This window comes from Bubalus kerabau, chromosome 6, assembly GCF_029407905.1.
Source record: "Bubalus kerabau isolate K-KA32 ecotype Philippines breed swamp buffalo chromosome 6, PCC_UOA_SB_1v2, whole genome shotgun sequence".
Classification (NCBI taxonomy): Eukaryota; Metazoa; Chordata; class Mammalia; order Artiodactyla; family Bovidae; genus Bubalus; species Bubalus kerabau.
Genome location: NC_073629.1, coordinates 43,460,547 through 43,466,978, shown reverse-complemented (window position 1 = coordinate 43,466,978; position 6,432 = coordinate 43,460,547).

Sequence of the window (6,432 nt, the reverse complement as noted above, 5' to 3'; positions counted from 1 at the left end):
GTGGGTTCTCTTGTTACAGAGCAAGGATTCTAGGGCACACGGGCTTCAGCAGTTATGGCATGAGGGCTCAGTAGTTGTGGCTGCCAAGATCTAGAGCACAGGCTTAGTAGCTGTGGCATCTGGGCTTAGTTGCCCTGGAGCATGTGGGATCTTCCCAGATCCTGGATCGAACCCTGCATTGGTCTGCAATGTCTCCTGCATTGGTAGGTGGATTCTTTACCACTGAGCCACCAAGGAATCCCACATTCTATTTTCTAATTATAGACAAAGATAATCAAGTGGCCTCTCAATTATGTGGAAGTTCTTCTCTGATATGGTGCAGTTATTCTTCATTCTGACATGGAATTATGTTCACCTTCATTTATATATCCCCAGGGCTAGCATGTGCCTGTATAGTGTTTCTTGGTAAACATCTTTTGAATTGAGCTGAATTTGGAAACTGTGACAGATATTGCTAATTGCCTTTTTATTATCCATTCTCTTTTTCTTATACACAGAATTCTGATTTATTTGGGGGCAACAATGTATTCAGTTAAAATATTCAATCTTTCACCTTTTTCAATGAGATGTAACTGTAAGTTACTCCCTGGGACTTCTTGGAAAGCTCTTTAAAAGGGGATAATCTCCAATGGTTTTTTCTGTTTGCTCCTTTGCCTTTCTCTGGTTTTCTTGCCTGAAATGCAGATGTGATGTTTGGAGATGAAGCAGCTGTCCTATGATCATGAGGGTTAGTGACAAGCTATAGATGACAATCTCTTAAACTAGAATAAATCTTGGTTTTCACAGTTTTTCTAAAGTAGCTGAAACAGCCTTGAACTGCATATCCTTAGCTCTCATATTTGTTAAGTCACTATGAGAGACTCCTACTGCATAGGGCCTAATGAAGTAACAGAGATTGATTTTTTTTTTAAGCTATCCAGAGCACTTCTCAAAGTGGGGAGGAATTGACATTGTAGAATTTACTGAAGGGGTCTTTTAGGTTCCCTTCTCATTTTGATATTCCCTCCTGAAAAGGAATTGCTCCTCCTCTCACCTTGGTGAGTACGGCTGCATAAAGAGCCACTCTTACTACGAGGAATGTCACTTACCTCTGATGTGGTAGAAAAAGCGAGGAACTTTAGCTCCAGAGAGGCCCATAACATAACAAATTGATTACTTGGAAGTCCTAAAATAGTTGCTACAAATGTCGTGGTTATGAAACCAGCTGAGAGAAGTACTCCTGAAACTTCTCAGGGTCCAACTAGAGCAGCATCAGAAGATGCTTAGAATTTTGAAATGGACAACGAGGGGATTGGTGAAGTTAGACGAGAAAGGGTGGATAACACAGAAGGAAAATCTTAATATTGGAGGTCACCTTAATTGTCACCCAGTTAGATATCTCATAGAAACAAAACCTGACATCTATCACATTTTTAGGACGTGTCACCAACCTCGCTTGACAACCTGCAGTGACTAGGAGTTGCCGAATTCCTAAGGGGACCCATTCCACTGCTGAAAAGATTTAGTAACTAGAATGTCCTTCTTCACAGTGAACTTAATAGGGTTGTATTTAAATATTACTACATATCACTTTGCTGTTTATATTTAAAGAGATTTCACACAATCACTTTTGATTTGATAATCATAAAATCATGTGAATTACTTGACATGATACTATTATCCCTATTTGAACCTGTGTAAACAAAGTGCAGGGAGGCTGCCTATGCTTGTACAAGGTATACTTCCTACATAAAGTAGTGGATTTGTAGTTAAGACTAATGAGATCCAAGTCAAGATCTCTTTCAAATTGTTAATTTGTCCATTCAGTGTTGATTTACTGAGCCCCCTACTATCTACTGGTCACTGTATTAAGTGCTGAGGATCTACTGGTGAATTGGACACATACTCCCGATCTTCTTGCTGCTAATAATCTAGTAATTACTACCAAAAAACTCTACACTTAGCCTTTGATATAACACAGTGCAGCAAGTATATTCCTTCCTCTGCACATCAGTCATTAAGTTATCCATGGCCTTCATGTGTCTCTTATACAAACTAAATATCCAATTCTTTCAACAGCTCCTACCAGGCTAGGGATATTGGAGTCATTTATTGCCCTATCACTTCTTCTGGACACCCTCTATTTTGTCAGTCTCTCACATAAGGCCTAGAACCTTGAACTGACACCTCTGCTCCCAATATGGTCTTAGAGACCATGGCCTCAGGTGATGTGAAGATTGAATGCTTTCTTGACTGAGTGCACATTGAGGTTATCAATGTCTATTTTGGTTTCCCTTGGCACTGCTGGCATGTGTACACATTGTCATTCACTAAAACCATCAATCTTCCTATGATGACCATCAAGTCAAATCTCTTCCATATTTTACTCAAGACATGAAATTAAAAGACGCTTACTCCTTGGAAGGAAAGTTATGTCCAACCTAGATAGCATATTGAAAAGCAGAGACATTACTTTGCCAACAAAGGTCTCCATCTAGTCAAGGCTATGGTTTTTCCAGTGGTCATGTATGGATGTGAGAGTTGGACTGTGAAGAAGGCTGAGCTCCAAAGAATTGATGCTTTTGAAGTGTGGTGTTGGAGAAGACTCTTGAGAGTCCCTTGGACTGCAAGGAGATCCAACCAGTCCATTCTGAAGGAGATCAGCTCTGGGATTTCTTTGGAAGGAATGATGCTAAAGCTGAAACTCCAGTACTTTGGCCACCTCATGCAAAGAGCTGACTCATTGGAAAAGACTCTGATGCTGGGAGGGATTGGGGGCAGGAGGAGAAGGGGATGACAGAGGATGAGATGGCTGGATGGCATCACTGACTCGATGGCCGTGAGTCTGAGTGAACTCTGGGAGTTGGTGATGGACAGGGAGGCCTGGCGTGCTGCGATTCATGGGGTCGCAAAGAGTCAGACACGACTGAGTGACTGAACTGAACTGATGTTCTATATTTAAATGTGGGATTTTAATGCATTCCATTAAATTTCACTTCATCATCTGGACAATTATTACATCTTTTTGGATCATCCTTATCTTGATTCTAAGGTTAGCTATCTTTATCTTGCATTATGAATGCTAAACAATCAGATCTTCTATGTTAATGATAAAAATTTGAACTGAACAATTTCAAACACAGAATACAGTAATGCTCTAATGAGTCTCAATATGTTATCTTTATATTTGAATTTCTATTCAATCATTCATTGTGTGAATTTTAATGAATACCTTATTCTAGTCTAGATGCAATAATGGAAAATGAAACTATTTGAGTTTTGTCAGTTAGGAACAATCAACATGTTAAGAGGTAAATGCAGCATGACAAGTGCTTCACTGCCAGTGTGCTCTTGTGGAGAGGTCACAGAGGAGAATACAGTCATCTCAACCTGGGAGGAACAGGTAGGATCTGAAATGGCATCCAACTCAAAGATACCATGAGGCAATTTTGCTGAAACAACTATGAACTAATTCAATAGATTAGATATTTCCCCAATGTTCCAAGTTTAGAATCCTATTCAAGTGTGAAAGAGAAGATTTTTGCAATAACTTGTTCTTGGTGATCTCATTTTGGGATCCTATTGTTCACTTTTGTCTTTACACTCCAAAAAATTACACTGAAATTCTATAATTCCCTTTCTATCTCTTCTGAGTTAAGCAGTCAACCTTCATGGTTCTGATCATCTTCTTCCATGACATGAGCTTGTAAAGGACCTGTAGATTACTTCAGTTCATTTCGGTTCAGTCGCTCAGTCGTGTCCGACTCTCTGCGACCCCATGAATCGCAGCATGCCAGGCCTCCCTGTCCATCACCAACTCCCGGAGTTCACTCAGACTCATGGCCATCGAGTCAGTGATGCCATCCAGTCATCTCATCCTCTGTCATCCCCTTCTCCTCCTGCCCTCAATCCCTCCCAGCATCAGAGTCTTTTCCAATGAGTCAACTCTTCACATGAGGTGGCCAAAGTACTGGAGTTTCAGCTTTAGCATCATTCCTTCCAAAGAAATCCCAGGGCTGATCTCCTTCAGAATGGACTGGTTGGATCTCCTTGCAGTCCAAGGGACTCTCAAGAATCTTCTCCAACACCACAGTTCAAAAGCATCAATTCTTTGGAGCTCAGCTTTCTTCACAGTCTAACTCTCACATCCATACATGACCACTGGAAAAATCATAGCCTTGACTACATGGACTTTTGTTGGCAAAGCAATGTCTCTGCTTTTCAATATGCTGTCTAGGTTGGTCATAACTTTTCTTCCAAGGAGCAAGCGTCTTTTAATTTCATGGCAGCAGTCACCATCTGCAGTGATTTTGGAGCCCAAAAAATAGTTTGACATTGTTTCCACTGTTTCCCCATCTATTTCCCATGAAGTGATGGGACCAGTTGCCATGATCTTCGTTTTCTGAATGTTGAGCTTTAAGCCAACTTTTTCACTCTCCACTTTCACTTTCATCAAGAGGCTTTTTAGTTCCTCTTCACTTTCTGTCACAAGAGTAGTGTCATCTGCATACCTGAGGTTATTGATATTTCTCCTGGCAATCTTGATTCCAACTTGTGCTTCTTCCAGCCCAACGTTTCTCATGATGTACTCTGCATAGAAGTTAAATAAGTAGGGTGACAATATACAGCCTTGACGTACTCCTTTTCTTATTTGAAACCAGTCTGTTGTTCCATGTCCAGTTCGAACTGCTGCTTCCTGACTTGCATATAGGTTTCTCAAGAGGTAGATCAGGTGGTCTGGTATTCCCATCTCTTTCAGAATTTTCCAGTTTATTGTGATCCACACAGTCAAAGCAGAAATTGATGTTTTTCTGGAACTCTCTTCCTTTTTCCATGATCCAGCGGATGTTGCCAATTTGGTCTCTGTTTCCTCTGCCTTTTCTAAAACCAGCTTGAACATCTGGAAGTTCACGGTTCACGTACTGCTGAAGCCTGGCTTGGAGAATTTTGAGCATTACTGTACTAGCGTGTGAGATGAGTGCAACTGTGCGGTAGTTTGAGCATTCTTTGGCATTGCCTTTCTTTGGGATTGGAATGAAAACTGATGTTTTCCAGTCCTGTGGGACTGCTGAGTTTTCCAAATTTGCTGGCATATTGAGTGCAGCACTTTCACAGCATCATCAGCAAGTAGATTACTTGCTCATCAGCTAATTTTGCCCGAAGCTACTTTTCTGATCCTTAGCTATTTGGCAAATGAAGTCACACTTACATGTTATTACAGTCAGTAGCTGCTTCCGCTTCTTTTTCTCTCCTTATCCTTGAATGGGAGCCTCATCTGCACCCAAGAGGAGGTCCAGAGCCTCTCCAGCCATGAGGAACAGTTATTAGTTCCAAATCTCAGTTATGGTCTTCCTCTGTCAAAAGGCACAGGGCTGTTTATTGTACACATCCCTTGGAGTCTGTGAGCTTTGGAATTTTTTTTTTTAGAATCCAACATTTTTTCTCATGCAGTAGTTACATATTATTGCTAACATTTTGGAAGTTTCTTTTCCAAATTAAATTTTAATTTAAACTACTTATGGCTACACTTCTTTGGTACCCGCTAAGTGTAAAAACATGCATTAGACTTTGGGAAGGCAGAAGTAGATACAATGATGAAGAAGAACTGATCTGAGACCGTGGTAAGAACTGATGATCCACAGGGGAGAAAGACCTGCACATGTATATCGCAAGGAAGCGGCTGTTCTGGTTTCTTTATGATGGGCAAGTGTTTTGCAAAGACTGAAGTACATGTGTGCAAGGCAAAAACAGCTATTTAAAAATACCTTTTAAAAAGTAATTTCCTTAGAGGGGAAATAAAGAGCATAAAATTGTTGTCCTCATCTCATATAAGAGAAACAAATTATTTTTCATGTTTTAAGCTTTTGTGGTTAAGTCTCACATTCTAAGAGATTTACCACTTCAGAGGAATTCCATCATTTGCATGCGAGTCTGCATGTAAGACTCTCAATTATCCAGCAACTGAATAGAGAATTATAACTTTTCTAAAACAAAAGAAGAAAATATTTCTCTTCTTTTGGTAGCATTCCATTATTCTCTACTCAAGAAAATGATTTCAGAAACTTGATCTTTGCTGCCTAAAAAACTATTTTGTGAATAAAATATATGAAACTCAGAAGCTACGCTGTCTCCCTATTTAAAAATAATTCATCAAAAGAAAGCATCTTTTCCTTTTTCTTGCAAGAGAAAATATAGTCTCTGTTTTTGAATTGCAAACATATCTTCATAAGGGAGAAAAATCAGTTCACATGACATAGTGCTTGTTCAGCCACTTCAAGAACTAGAGTGTAATTTACTCTTTCTCTGTCTCTCTTCTCCCCAGTTGGATTCAGAAAATCCCATTCTGAAACAAACATTAGTTTCACGCAAAAACATCCTTTTGGAATGAAAAGCAAGGAAAAGTTTTAATTTTTAGCCTTGAAAGTGTTTTCTTTCTCTATGATGGAGAGAGCA